At 35.7% G+C, this 16748-nt stretch overlaps 1 pseudogene; it reads left to right on the forward strand.

Moving 5' to 3' along the window:
* Positions 1–1126: 1126 nt before the first annotated feature.
* Positions 1127–16748, forward strand: part of LOC140710515 (uncharacterized) — a 51706-nt pseudogene continuing 36084 nt past the window's right edge.

The raw sequence follows: 16748 nt of genomic DNA on the forward strand, positions 1-16748 counted from the left end.
ACACTTCTGCTCTGCAAAAGACACTGACAAGATAATGAAAAGACAGGACACAGACTGGGAGGAAATATTTGTAAAAGACGTATCTGATGGAAGACTGTTATCCAAAATATACAAAGAACAATTAAAAATAGAAAATAACCACATTAAAGAATGGGAAAAACATCTGAACAGTCACTTCACCAAAGAGGATATACAGATGGCAAATAAACATATGAAAAGATGCTCAACATTCATGTCATTAGCGAATTACAAATTAAAACAATAGCAAGATACTACTACTCACCTGCTAGAATGGTCAAAATCCAAAATGCTAACACCAAATGCTGACAAGGATGTGGAGCAACAGGAACTCTTATTCATTCTAGTGAGAATGCAAAATGGTACAGCCTCTTTAGAAGGTGGTTTGGTGATTTCTTATGACACTGAACATATTTTTATCATGAAATCTAATTATTGCACTCCTTGTTATTTACACAAATTAATTGAAAACTGATGCCCCAAAACCTATATACAAATGTTTATAGCAGCTATATTCATAATTGTCAAAACTTGTAAGCAAACGAGATACCCTTCAATAGATGGTTTATCCAGACAATTCTGGTTTATCCAGAATATAGTTCAGCATTAAAAAGAAATGAGCTAGTAAGACAGAAGAGACATGTAGGAATCTTACATGTATATTAGTAAATGAATTAAGCCAGTCTGATAGGATTACGTACTATATAATTTTAACTATATAACACTCTGGAAAAGGCAAAACTGTGGAGACAGTAAAAAGATGGTTGGTTTCCAGAGATTAGAGAAAAGGAAGGGATGAATAGGTGGAGCATAGAGAATTTTAGGGCAGTGAAACTTCTATGTATGACAGAGGTCCTCAACCCCTGGGCGACAGAACAGTACATATAGTCCCTGGCTTTTTGGAACCAGGCCAGGGCTACATAGCAGGAGGTGAATGGCAGGTGAGCAAGCCAAGCTTCATCTGTATTTACAACTGATCCCCATCACTCACATTACTGCCTGAGCTCCGCCTCCTGTCAGATTAATGGTGGCATTAGATTCTCATAGGAGCATAAACCCTACTGTGAACTGCAAGGGACCTGGGTTTCGAGCTCCTCATGAGAATCCAATGCCTGATGATGTGTCACTGTCTCCGATCACCTCCAGATGGGACTGTCCAGTTGCAGGAAAACAAGCTCAGGGCTCGCATGGATTCTACATTATAGTGAGTTGTATACTTATTTTATTATATATTACAACGTAATAATAATAGAAATAAAGTGCACAATAAATGTAATGGGCTTGAATCATCCCCATGCCACCCCACTGCAACCTGGTCTATGGAAAAATTATCTTCTATAAAATCCATCCCTGGTGCCAAAAAGTTTGTGGACCACTGCTCTGTGATACTGTAATGGTGAGTATATTGACATGATACATTTATACATCATTATGAACAGTTAAAAAATACAGAATGCACATCACGGGGTGAACCCTAGTATAAACCATGTGCTCTGGGAGATAATGTTTCAATGTATGTACCTTGACTGTAACGAATATACCACTCTGCTGCAGGATGTTGATATCCGGGGAGGCTGTTTATGTGTGGAGGCAGGGAATATAGGGGAACTCTGCGTACTTTCCTTTCAATTTGGCTGTGAACCTAAAAGTACTTTAAAAAATAGTCAATTAAAAATGACCTAGAATATAAGACCAGGAATAAGGCATATGAGAAAATTACAAGGGCCCAAGCATAAAAATCATGCAGTGTTCTTGAATGTTGTGATAACACGTTCAGGTTTTATTCATAATTGGGTGCTTTTTATGTACTTAAAGCAAGACGATTATATCAACTTGTTCCATATATAGAAAAATTGCTTTTCTGAATTGTGATAAATTGATCTGATGAGTTAGAATGGAGAAAATGAGACCAGTTCAGGGAAGACTATTGTAATCATCTAGGTTAAATGCATGAGAATGTGAATAAATAAATGGCAGATAAAGGGAAAGATTCAAGAAGAATTTAGGAACTCGAGTAGTAGGACTTGGGTTAGTATCAGGACGGGGATTGGATGTGGATAAAGAAGACCAGGCTGGTCCCACACATTTCAAGGTGCCAGTATCTGAGTCAAAGACATTCTTTAAACGTTATAAATAGAACCATCAGCCTTTCAACTAAAATATGCTCTATTCTCCTATCTTGAAAAATATAGCTTTATAACAATAAATTAACCACAGTGTTAATCTGTGATTATTATATGATGATGTTGGTAAAATATCAAAGACAACTCAATTTAATAATTATTGTACATGTCTGAGTGTTTTGGTCAGCATTTGTTACATAATAGCAATCATTTAAGGACTTAAAAACTAAAATGTAATTTTACTTAAAATATATATAATTTAGTATATTTTCAACAAAATTGTAAATATAAGTAAAAATTGTTTATTATACTTTTATGAAGAGTTTTGCCTCCAAAATAATTCAAATTATATATTATAATTAAAATGCAATAAGAATACTATAATAAAAATCATCATTTTAAGTACAGTTTTGACATTCACTGTCTATCTGGTTGCTAATGTAAAGAATTGGTATCATGCTTCATATATGTTTCCTCTACACCTCTATATATGCAAATATATATGTACTATTACATATACAAATCAATACGAATTTTTATTATTGCTAAGTGTTCTACAGTCTCCATTGAGCAGTTTTGGAAATACAATACTAATTATTGAGGACCTCTGGAACTGCAAATTGGGATATGAAGAGAACAATAAAATGGATGCTTGTTGCTAATGGGAAATGATATTTCATTATTGCAAACATTTATTATAGTCACGCTTGCTGAAGAAGGATTTAGTAAGTTCATTAATTTATCTTTTCATTTAACTAAGCACATCCACAGCCTGAATCTTCATACCTCTCCAAGCAAGTTCTCTCTGTGAAGTCAGTAGTGACACAATCCCCACATCTTCTCATCATTAAGAAATGTTCCCTTTTGTTTCAAGATTATCAGACAAGAGATGTGAGAACCTTTCTCATGGATTCTAAAGGGTGCTAGTTAGTCAAGAGAAAAAAAAATGGTTTTACCGTTCACCTTGTGCCAATGCTGAGTGCCAGATCCAGAGTGACAGAGGTGCTCACGCCTCCCTTTATAATTGTGTGTGTGTATCTGTGTGTGTGTGTGTGTGTGAGAGAGAGAGAGAGAGAGAGAGAGAGAGAGATGTTCAGTCTCCTCTAAATGTGTGACTCCATGCAGGGATCCCTCTTGCCTCAGTACAAGGCCACTTGGAGGAAGACTATGGCGATTTTACATTGTGCCTGGGTAACTGGTATGCTTTCAGAAGGGACAGGGATAATCATTGTAAGAAGAACAGGTTTAGAAGAAAATTATAGGTTCAATTTAGACAAGTTAATTTTGAGATAATGGTGGGATAGCCAAACTGAAAGAGTTAGTTGAGTTAGAATACAGCTCTAGGCTACTGAATAGAACTGAGTTTGTAGTATAGACTTGAGAATTGTCAGCTTTGTAGGTTCTAGAGAAAAGGAAGATTTCAAGGCTTTAGCCTCACATTTTCCTCCTTATTTCTCCCGAAGGAGAAATCTATTTATTAGATCCCACACTGAACAGGCTAGATCAGCCAATGAATGAAGTTAATTTGTGTTAAATGGCTAACACCATTTGAATTTATCTCTCATTTCTCCTTTACTCTTGAAGTTAACTTGTTCTTCTCAACGTCCTAGGGTCTGCTTTCTTTGTCTTTCTTTGCATATATCTGCCTCTTCCTGCCATGATGTTGTAATGTGATAATAGTGAAAACCTGCCTTAGATTGAATTGGTGTGTGTCTGAGAGTTTAAGTGAAATAGAGAAGGTAACAGATCACGCTCCAAAAACCCCAGTTTATAAGGGTCATAAGTTTTGAGAGTTAGGGTTAAAGACAGCCTTTGCTAAAAGCTTCAGTCTGCCATTTTTCATTGTTCGTTGCGTGTCAATCTCTGAAATACAGTGCAGTGTAGGTTAAGATTTCAGTATTACTAGATATCTAGTTTATCTAGAGTTGTGAAATGTTACTATGATATTAAGTGCCAGGATATTAGATAGTAATACTCTTATTATTTGCATCGATAGTAATAAAAGAACAAATTCAAATGGTAGCAACTGAACATATGCACAATAAAAAGTTTTTATCCCAGTCTAGGTCCTGAGTCCCAATTGTCAGCACAAACAGGAGCATTCCCTACATATTCCTCAGTGCTGTACTTTCTTCATTTAACAATATGCTGATGGACAACAGCACTGTTAATAAATGCCAGTACTTATATTTTGTATATATGTACATATAAGAATATATTCCCAGAAGTAAAATTTCTAAATCAAATAATTTGTGCCTTTGAATTTTTATTTTGTCAAATTGTTCTCTAAGGAGATTGAGTCAATTTTTTTCCCTTCACTAGTGTATGAAAATGTCAGATTAATATTACTAAATACTTTTGGTTTGGGTAATGTTTATGGTAAAGATGATATTAATTTTTTATTTTAAATTGCATGTTGTTGATTATGATAAATTTGTAAATTTATAATATTTCTTGTTTATATAATCTATCCATTTTTAGTGGGTTGTTGTGTTGTTAATGTGTTATCTTTAATGCCTTTATATCTTCAAAAAACATATTCTTCGCTTATTATTTGCCATTTGTACTTCTTTGTAAGATTTTCTCCTGTACTTACATTTAATAATTTTGGTATAGGCAATTTTAACAATAGTTTTCTCTATAGTTCCTGGGGTGTGTGTCCCATGAGAAAAGTTATTTCCTACACTAAAATAATAAATAAATGCACTCGTTTATTTATTCCTTATGACATTAATTTTTACATGTTCCATTTTGATCTGTCTAAAAATTATTGTGGTAAAAGTGTGAAGATACAGATTTATTTATTCCAGATTGCTAGCAGTTATTCCAAACCACTTTAATAAAACAATCTTTTCTCTTATTGGTGTAAAATGTCACATCTCTAAATCTCCATATATGCATTTGCTTCATTTATGGTTTGTATTCTATTCTTTGGATATGTCTACTTTTCTCACCCCAAGAAAGATAAAGTGAACAACAATTATGAAATTTAAATAACCTTAAAATCAATAGAGTAGATTTTATACAAACACATATACCTGCACATAAATATATATATATATATAACCAGCAAATATTATGTATAGACAATTTATAGAAGAAATGCAAATGCCCTGTAGAATTCAAAGTATAACCAGTTCACTCAGAATCAAAGACAATCAAATTAATATGACAATGACATTCCATTTTTTGCCTCTCACGTTGGCAAAAGTTAAAATATTTGATTAACACAGGCGCTCGCTCACCATTAATGGAATTAAATTGGCACTTTTTCTTTTGATTAACCACTTGATAGTAACTGTCAAGACCGAAATTGCTCATAATCTTCAACCCAATGATTTCCTACAGATATACTGGTATACATTTAAAAAGATACATATACAATATGTAGCATTACTTGTAGTATCAAGTACCAGAAATGACCAATCAGAAGTATGAAACATGTTTCAGTGAAATATTACATACAGATCACACGTGATAGCTTACACCTCTGATCCCAGCACTTTGGGAGGCCAAGGCAGGAGGAATGTTTGATGCCAAAAGTTTGAGTCTGAAGTGATCTATAATCACACCACTGCACACTCTCTAAGTGATAGAGTGAGATCCTTTCTGGAAAAAAAAAAAAATGCATACATTTTAGTGTTACCAGTCTTTAAAATGAAAGTGTTAATATATATTGATGATTAAAAAATAACCTCTGCAAATATACTATAAACAAAAAAAAAATAAAAGCTTATTAAGCAAATACTGAATAGCTTGTAAGTTAAGATGTATGATAAAGGAAATACATCCCTTATATAGAAAAGGTATACACATATATAGCTGCATATGGATAAAAAAATTCTGAAATATACAAAACTACTGACGGTTGATCACTCTAATCGGTGATGGGATGGAGTTTTTGCAACATAATTGACATATGGATTATTTATTTAGTTATAAGATGTTTTTATACATAAGAAAGTCAACAGTTCTTTTAAAAAGGGGACAAAATAAACCAGTAAGCACTTTACATAGAAGAAATCAAATACAATTGGCCAACCATACCACAAAATGATTCTTTTTTTTTTGTTCTTTTTTTTTTATTATTATACTTTAAGTTCTAGGGTACATGTGCATAACGTGCAGGTTTGTTACATATGTATACTTGTGCCATGTTGGTGTGCTGCACCCATCAACTCGTCAGCACCCAAAATGGTTCTTAAAATGAAATTTTGTTCTTTACCTATTAGATTAGGAAAGTGTGGCAATAGAAAGTGTTAGTAGTTTTTCTTCATAGTTTGTAATGTAGGATTACTTTATGTCTAAGGAGAGCTAAATAGTCTATTTTGTGTGTGCAGGGGGGAGGGGTGGGTGTTTTCTGGCTTTTGAAAATAAAAAGATACTATAGATGTCTTTTTTTTTTTTTTTTTGCTATATATTCTTGATTTTCTGTTTGCCTCCACTCCCACCTCAGACACCTTCTCTGACATCTTTGCGCAGCACTAGTACCCAGGGAGCTGACCTTTAGAGACTGTTTATCCAAGCTCTTTTCTGGCTGGCTTCCTTTTAGGTTTTACAAAAAAAAGAGGTATTGAGATCATTACAGAGAAATCAGAGAGAGATTGGGAAATTTCCTTCTCCATCATCCATTCTACTATGATACTGTTGAAACAGGAAAAGTTCCCTTATTCCCCTCGCAGGACTTGTGACTAGGGGTGTGACTCGTGCCCTGTTGTTCAAATCCCTAGGGGGAGAATGCAGATGGGCAGGTCATGGTCATGGTCTCCAACCCCAAGGCAGTGTCCAGGGGTGAATGTATACAGCTCCTGAAGCCCCACCGGGCGGGCGTTACAGTGTGCTCTTTTAGTTTTGCCACTTGTAAGTGGCTTGTGTTAATCAGCTCAATTAGACCCTCTGCCTTATCCTAAGAACAGAGGGCTTTCTGTATCCCGCGGTTCTTGTCCTAGTGTACTGGAAAAATTGGATCACATGTGGGCTTGGAGAACGAGTGCTGGTTTTATTGAATGATGCAGATAGCTTTCAGCAGATGGATGCGAGCCAGAAGGGGGATGGTCCCCCCCTGAAGTCAGGCCGCTTACCAGTGGGGCTCTCCTCTGACCGCCCTCGACTGAGCTCCACACAGTCCGGCTGTAGATGGCCTCCTGGCCTCTGCTGGTTTTTGCCGGTGTGTTCCTCTCGACATCCAGCTGCTTGTGTATGTGCGCGCTAGGGTCTCAGGGTTTTTATAGGTACAGGATGGAGGCGTGGTGGGTCAGAATGGTCTTAGAAAATCAACATTTGGACATGAAAACTGGAGTGCCTGTCCTTACCTAGGTCCGTCGGCACAGGCCGGAGGGCAGAACCCTTGCCAAGGACCCTGCCTTTCTCTATCCAGCACTTCCCTGTCCCCCTGCCATATCACTCTTTCTCTATAAGTTGCTGAATCCTTCTTCAGTTAAAGCATGCACCAGTTGGGTCCTCTTGCCTGGATCCAGTTCTCAATGTGTTTCAGGAGTACCCTATCCCCTTCAAGCCTAGGAGTGGTAATGGCTTCTTTTGTGAGTTGCTGCATGCTGTTTCCCTAGTTTGTTATCTTAACCCTTCCAACACTTCTGCAAATAATCTCTTCAATAAAATCCCTTCATTTAAACATTAAGACAGGAACCACATAAGGAAATCTGTGTGAAAAGCCTCAGAGTACAAGCAAAACCAAGAAAAAACATTTACACAAAGGGCAATGCAAGGTGAGATTTTAAATTACTAAATATTATATGAGATCTTATATAACAATGACATCAAATCAATAAAGCAATGAAATTTGGCATTCAACATAAGGACAGCATTGGTGACTTGGTGGTCTTATTGCAAATAATTTCAGCAGAGGACTGGAGCAGAACAAATAGATTGGGTTGGTCATTATTGGCATACCATATTTAGAAGCCTTAAATAAAAACTCTATTGTATTTATTTCATATAAAACGACAATTCAACCAACCCAGTGAATTAAAACACTGGTTAATTTTTTTTTTTTTTTTTTTTGGACTAAACATAGTGTATTTTCTCATCTTTGTGAAATTAAAAACTCAGCTATGGAATGTGAAGGCAATAGAGGATAGATTTAAACTACTTTTCATTAAGATTTTTCACCAACCACCCAGTCACTAAAGTGGTTCTTAAATTTATTTTCAGAAAGGTTTTGTATAACCAACCCCATTCACGAATACAGCTCAATAGTGATACAGTGCCTTTAAAATTCTGTTACCGTATACTGGAATTGAAGATCACTCCTCTATCACCTCTCTTAATATGAAATATTAATAACCACCTAACTTAATATTTTCATAGATGTCAATATCTAAAAAAAACTCTAACATCATTAGAATAATATGTACATTAGAGTTGATAAATAAAACATAAATAAACAAGCTAATGGAACTATCCAGTGAAAATGCTTGCCAGAAAAAGTTTAGTTTAATGGAAACTCATATATTTTTCATAATGTTCCTGAGAAGGAATTTTTTGGATAGTGTCTTACTTTGCTTAATTGCAGCTGAATCATGTCAATTTTAGTATCATTTTCAATATATCAGTTTAGAAATGTAATGTTTTCTGGAAAATCAAGCACTAAAAAGAAAGCAAAATCAAGACCTTTACCCACATCTTATGAAATGCAGATAGGACACTAGATTTTGGCACAGTTTTCAGGCATGAGTTAGAAGACTATAGACATCAATTAATATAAGACTTTCCAAGCATTTTAAATTTCAATGAAAAGCCATGTCTATTGTTTTATCTAAAATGAGTGTTGACTTTATATTAGTAGCAATTAAAATTATCATCAAATTTAGTTCTGAAGAAAAGCATCCACCTTCAAGAAAGAGTAATTTTCTATATTATTTAACTTGGGCACTGGATCAGAACACTGTGTTTTTTACCACCCAAGTCACATAAGCCATGCCTTTTTATGAAACCCAAGAGGGCACCGAAGGTAGAGCCAGAGACGTGCAAATCACTTGATTGAAATGATACTAATAGAGTCAGATATAAAGAGAGCCATGTTCTATGAGAAGGAGAATAAAAAAGTAAGTGAAACTGAAGGAAACATTTACTGAATGAAGAAAATAACTTGACGGTGGCTGATGGTCTGATAATTCTGCTTTGCAATAATCTGTCTACACAGTGTATCTAGATGTGGCATGGCCAACTGTGTCAAGATAGAAAATTAAATTTTCTATAAGGATAGAAGGTTAAAACTTTTGGTGGAACCTGACTTTGTCTGCCACAGTCTGATCATTTTTCTTTGCAAAGACATGGAAAACAAGGTGATGATTTCCATGGTAGGTGGGGTCTAGATGGAAGAAGATTAAGTGGCCGGCTCTATGCTTGAGACATGGAAACAGAAACCCAGAGTAACCAGAAACAGTATGCCACATAATTTATTGTAACATAAGAGAAGTTAGCTTTTCTTACCTTGTGTCCATGTTTTAATCTCAGAGCAGTGTTGATAGTTCTGAGATATTTCTAACTAAGAAATTTACTGTGTATTTTTCTCACTAGATGTTTTGGAAGAAAAACAAAGAGAAATGTCTTTCTCTTTGCCTTTTCCAAGATAGCCATAATTTTTATCTCTCTAGGCTCTCTTGAGAATCGGCGAATATATAATAATTGAATCTCTTTGTTTGGGGGGTTCACCTTAAAATAGGTAACAATGTAGGCATTATTTATGAAGACAGGCTCATCAAAAAGCTTATCTGAAATTGTCCGTGAGCAGCATTGTCCAATAAAATATAATGTGAGCCACACTTGTAGTTTTATTTTATAGCTATATTTTTTAAAGTAAAAGGAGTGAAAATAATCTTAATAATATATTTTAGTTAACTTAATATATCTAAAATATTCTTTCAATACGTAGTCAGTGTAAAAATTGTTAATTTAAGTACTTTAAGTTCTTCCTTTCATATGAAATATTTGACACACAGTATGATTTTTATATCTATAGAATACCTAATTCAGACTGGCCACATTTTCATGGTGCTCAATAGCTATATGGAGCTAATGGCCACTGGATTGGATAGCACTGCTCTTGAGAGTTAGAAGCAGAGAGAGCAGGGTGGGGATAGCCTGATCTGGGAAAAAGTGTGAAAAATTCTCTCACACTGTGAGAACTGAGAGATGTCAGAAATCTATTCTCCATCTCCTGCAGTGTGACAAGAGTTCAATGGGGGAAGGCTACAAAATACCTATGAAAGTTGGTTCATGGACACTGTGGCTGTGAGAGCAGTGATGAAGGTTCTTATTGAATAATACTGGATTAAAGCTTTAGGAGCATCTCTGTGGTTCACCAGAAAGAACACGGCTCATTCAGGATTTATGAATCAACATTAGGCAGCTACATACTCTATGCTGTCTCCCATGTTCCTGAAAAATATTGAGTAGGCCTCAATATTCTTATAAAATCTTAAGGAGAAAGGATGGAGTTCTCCAAATGCTTAGACATTCTGTCATCTTAGTGGCTGAAGACTGCAAGCTAGGATAATTTCATTTAAAATATGGCATTTCTTGCATTTGGTTACTTTTTATTGAATTCACACCCCTTTTCACGGGCGTTTACCTCCAAATAAACAGTTTTATTTTATTTATGTATTTTTTCCCCAAAATGGAGTCTCTCTGTGTACCCCAGCCCGGAGTACAATGGCGTTATCTTGGCTCATGCAACTTCTGCCTCCTAGGTTCAAACAATTGTCCCTGCCTCAGCCTCGCGAGTAGCTGGGATTGCAGGCACCCACCACCAAGCCCAGCTAATTTTTATATTTTTTAGTAGAGATGGGATTTCACCATGATGGCCAGCCTGGTCTTGAACTCTGGACCTCAAGTGATCCACCCACTTCGGCCTCCCAAAGTGTTAGGATTACAGGTGTGAGCCACCGTGCCTGGCCCAAATAAGCAGTTTTAGACTAAAACTTCTAAATTGAGTAAGGTATACACAACACCTCTACTTGAAAACCTACCACTTGTGACTCAATCTGATGTGGCCTAATTTACACTTTAATCCCCTGTTAAAATTAATTACACTAGTACAAAAAAGAAGAGAGTTACTAAAATCAGGAAAAAAAAACCCCTCATAATTAGAAATTGATATGAATAATACATTTTATGAAACTGTTATCATTTTCTTCTACAGCAAATAAAGCTGGTTAATTGAGAATAAATTCTACATGCCATGTAACTTGATATTTTTATAGTACCAAATGTTTCATTAAGGATTTATAGTATACTCAGTATTACTTTACTCCTGGGGAAATGAGGTTTACAATAGAGGAAACATAACAAACACTTTTCATTTGATATGTTAACTCTAAAGATTTGGTAATGGCCACTCTCAGCTCTTTGTGAAGAAAGTACCTGGGGCTACATTCAAATGTTCTGGGGTTGATTAGCAATGTCTGCATTGAGTTCAGGAGGTAGACTGGATTAGATTATGCTTTAGATGGATTGGATTATGCTTTTACTGGACTAGATTATAAAACTGCATACATTTTCTGCAAATATGTTAGACGCTTTTCCTCCAGAAGTCATCTTTGGAGAGGAAGACACACCTTAGACTTGTTTCTATCTCATTTTAGTGTGCAGCACCAAATCTCTGCTCAAAGACCCTCTGTGACTATCAGGAACAGACACAGCATCAGTTAAATAGAAGCATGGTGTAGTGGAATGAGAACATGGGCTTTAGAATTACTTTGATGTTAATCTTAACTCTGTACACTTAGTTATGTGTCTTTGGAAAAACTGATTTCCTCTTCTGTAAATGAGGATAGTACTAATAACTGTCTCACAGGAATGTTGTGAAGTACTCCTTAATGAATAAAGTGTTTGACATTTATTGTTTTTACCTAAGTATGCTTTGGGGCCACTATGAAAATTTTAAGGGCAGGCACCATGACTTATTTTTTTTGTATGTATGTATGTATGTATTTGGCATAGGTAATCAATAGGTGTTAAAGCAAATTAAAGACTTTTAAACTGGAATGTTTTCAAGTTTTACTTTTTGTGCACTTCAAAGCAAAAGGATAAATTTACATTCTTTTTGAGTGGATCTAAATCTAGGCTTTATTAGAGACAGGATAAGACACTGAATTACTTCTTTGAGATGCTTCCAGCCCTTTGTTTCTTTGCCACCTACATATAAAGGCAACAAACAAACAAACAAACAAAAAACCTGCCCATGAGAGTCTTCAGTAGGGATTCATTGGTAGTCATCATGCAGTTGTTGTAAAATACAGTTTAGTATTTTATGGCAGCTTAATCTACTTTGCCTTTCATCTGTGCATCTGTGAAAAAATAGTGACAACATGGAAAATATTCTAAATCAAACATATGGAGTGCTGGATACTGCAGCCAAATCCTGTCCCTACCAAACTGTTATTGAGAGAAAGTAGAAATTTCAAGGCTGGTTTGTATACTAGATGTTTGTAATGTGCTCAAATAGCCACTCCCTCAAGTTAAGATTGTGTTTAAAAAATACCCCCTGGAAGAGAATAAAGCGCCACTAGAAACATTTTTTTACTGATCTTATCAAATGTTTATAAAAGAAAGAAAATAATTTTCAGTAAAGCCATATATTATGACCACACACAGCATGCATACTTAAGAGAAGATTTGAACACAAATTAATATGTGTGTATTCAAAATTAGAGATTTTGAAATAAAAATAAGCTGTTAACACACATTTTCTGTTTCTTACAGTGTTGTTGTTGTTTTAGTGCTGTACTCTGCCTCATGCATATGCATATAGGAGAAAAATGGAGCTCACAAAGTGCTACTTGCAGAAGATGCACAGTGTTTTTTCATCCTGACTCTACCATCCACATCTGCAGAGGAAGTCAATCACATAGATATGGTGTGTAGGGCAACCTTTTGAATTGTGCATTGAAGACGCATCCAATTTAGAAAGATGTTCACATCATATGAACTTCAAATAAATAACTTTTGGGGTGATGGGATGGTGATGCCATCTTTTAGTATGACATTGTAAGTTACTAGATTTTCTACCTCTTGGCACAATATGCATTACTTAGCAATCTTTCTGCTAGAGCAATATTCTTCAAAGGTTAGCTGCATTATAATCACTGGAAGGTTTGTTAAAAATTCCTGAACTCGGCCGGGCGCGGTGGCTCCCACCTATAATCCCAGCGCTTTGGGAGGCCTAAGCAGGCGGATCACCAGGCAGGAGATCAAGACCATTCTGGGTAACACGGTGAAACCTCATCTCTACTAAAACTACGAAAAAATTAGCCAGGCGTGGTGGCAGGTGCTTGTAGTCCCAGCTACTGGGGAGGCCAAGGCAGGAGAATGGCGGGAACCCAGGAGGCAGAGCTTGCAGTGAGCCGAGATGGTGCCACTGCACTCCAGCCTGGGCGACGGAACGAGACTCTGTCTCAAAAAAAAAAAAAAAAAGAAAAAGAAAAAAAGAAAAAAAGAAAAAGAAAAACAACACACAACAACAACAACAAATTCCTGAACTCCACCCATAGTTTCTACATTTGGGATAGAGTTAGTAAGTTTTGGGTAGAGAACAAGAATTTTAATTCCTACCTAGTTCCTGGGTGATACTAATTCAGCTGGTCCGGTGACTACATGTTGAGAACCACTTTCTTTGAGTGATAGTCGAAACAACATACATATGAGTAAATGAGCAAAACAGCAGAGCTGTCAAAACGTTTTTAGTAATTATTTTTTTAAATTTGCACACATGGAAATTTATTTTATATAGCACTCTGAATAGAAAATGTCATTGTTGATTATTTAATTAGACGCTTTTTTTTTTTTTTTTTTTTTAGACAGAGTCTCACTCTGTCACCCATGCTGGAGTGTAGTGGCACGATTTTGGCTCGTTGCAACTTCCATCTCCCAGGTTCAACCAACTCGCCTGCCTCAGCCTCCAGAGTAGCTGGAATTAGAGGCACGTGTCACCACACCCGGCTAATTTTTGTATTTTCTTTTTTAGTAGAGACAGGGTTTTGCTGTGTTGGCCAAGCTGGTCTCAAACTCCTGGCCTTAAGTGGTCTGCCTGCCTCGGCCTCCCAAAATGCTGGAATTACAGGCATGAGCCACTGCACCGGGCCTTATTAGATGCCTTTTTACTCAACTTTAAATATCCAGATATTTAGCACCATGTAGACACTTGCTTTGATTACCCTATATTTTACCTTCTGCTTCTTTATATGAACTTGCTGGATGTGAGATTATATTTCTAGTCAAGTTGTTAAAATAATAATTTTAAAAGAAATCAGACTAATTGGGAATATTCTTGCTTCAAGAGGGGTTGTTCAAGCATTCAAGATGTCAAGAAAAGTTTCACTTCAGGGCTTGGTTATTGAGTAATATTTATTCTTTTTCTGTGTACAGTCATCCCTCAGTATCTGATAGGAATTAGTTCTAGAACTCCTGCAAATACCAAAATTTGTGCATGCCCACATTCACAGTAGGCCCTGCAGAACCCACATATATGAAAAGATGACCCTCTGCTATACACAGGTTTTACATACATGTGTATTTTATTCACAATCTTTGTTTGGTTGAAAAAATCTGAGTGTAAGTGGACCTGTGCAGTTCAAATCCAAGTTGTTCAAGGGTCAACTGTCCTGTGTTTTCAATTATTACGTCTATCACTTGGTGCTTGTTAATTGTGATGTAGGCTTTGCAATTAGGCTACTTCCAGCCATAGATTAATTAAGAGATAAATAAACCATAGAGAATTTGGCATATGAATCAAACCCTTCAATTCCAAGTTAAGGAGAAATTCTGACTTTTTTCTTAAAATTAATATTTAATGCATCAAATAATACCATAGGATGTTCTTTTAAGGAAAAACAACCAAAAATACCTAAAAATAAAACCAAAATAAAAAAAATGGAAAACAGCAAAATGATTACTGATTACATTCATTGTATTGTTTAATATTTCTATTCACCTTAATTAAATATAATGAATGGTATTTTTGAAAAATACAAAAAATTACAAAACATACAAAAACATAAATCAGGAAAATTAACACAAATTGTACATACAAACACAGCAGAATAATTGAATACACAATTTTTAGACTTTGACATCCTTTCTTTTGTTGATCAGAAACAGAAATCCAATCAAGCTTAACCACAGAGAAAAGATACAAAAATCCCATAGAAATCCACAAAAGCTGAAATACTTCTCCTTAGACAATCAAGAATTGGAGTAGCTTCAGGTGACCACCACCTGGTTCTGGAGGGCTTCTCTCTAATTTCTCTTACTTCATTTTCACGTACATGTGCTTGCTTTGTGTGCTTTTCTTACAGTTTTGCTAAACTGTGTCTCAGTCTGTCAGTACCTGTACTTAAATTCCAAATTCCAAATTTAACGGGTGGCCTAATCTGTGGGTAGAATAGTCTCAGGCCAATAGTTTGTGGGTTTGTTTTTTCTTTTTTTCTTTTTCTTTTTTTCTTTTTCTTTTTCTTTTTTTTTTTTTTTTGAGAGTGAGTCTCGCTCTGTCGTCCAGGCTGGAGTGCAGTGGCGCGATCTCGGCTCACTGCAAGCTCCACCTCCTGGGTTCACACCATTCTCCTGCCTCAGCCTCCGGAGTAGCTGGGACTACAGGCGCCAGCCACCACGCCCGGCTAATTTTTTGTATTTTTAGTAGAGACGGAGTTTCACCCTGTGAGCCAGGATGGTCTCCATCTCCTGACCTCGTGATCCGCCTGCCTTGGCCTTCCAAAGTGCTGGGATTACAGGCGTGAGCCACCGTGCCAGGCCGGTTTGTGGGTTTCTTAATCATCTTTGGTCAGATATCATAGAGGCACATGTTATATGGAATAGTCTTTTCCAGGGATTCTGGCTTAGTAGAGTTCAAATATGAAGGCTAGGTGGATATCATAGGCAAATAATTTTTTTAAAGCATTCTTAGAGGAAGTCGGACTGGTTGGGTCATCATATTATAAGTAAAACCAGTGATTCATGTGCTGAGGGAGTACTCATTTTACAGAGAGAATAATAAAGGGGAAATAAATGACCTTTTAGGAATGAGATTAAAATTTAAATATACAAAATAATGAAATCACACACAATAGGAACAAAGCAGAGGCCGTTGAGGAAGCAAAACATTTCTTGTAGTAAAATAGTATTTGATATAGAGGGAAGTAAACAGCATTTTCTAGGAGAAATCAAATATACTCAGTCCATTAGAAGTGCCTTGAGAGTTTTGATGAATAGCTTACCTTTATACTTCATAATAATATTATGTTATAACTTTAATAATTCTATTTATAAAATGAAAAATTTAAGCCCTCATGTTTACAACTACTAATGTCATCTAGTATTATCTGGTTATGGATCCCTTATTAAATGTTTTTCTATTTATTATCGAACCCTTCAAATTTAGAAATACATATATTTTCCTGTCTTGAAATTAAGCTTTACATTTATGTTAACAACCAATTTTCAACAATGGAAGAAATGGATGAAAACTGATAATATACTTTGTCACCGGAACTTTTTGCAATTTACAATTCAATTATATAGTGATTGATGTTCAAGAGTAATGTATTATACCAAATAAGAAAAGTCTCTCATTAAAGAAATTTTTTAATATAG

This window comes from Chlorocebus sabaeus, chromosome 27 (assembly GCF_047675955.1).
Source record: "Chlorocebus sabaeus isolate Y175 chromosome 27, mChlSab1.0.hap1, whole genome shotgun sequence".
NCBI classification, from domain to species: Eukaryota; Metazoa; Chordata; class Mammalia; order Primates; family Cercopithecidae; genus Chlorocebus; species Chlorocebus sabaeus.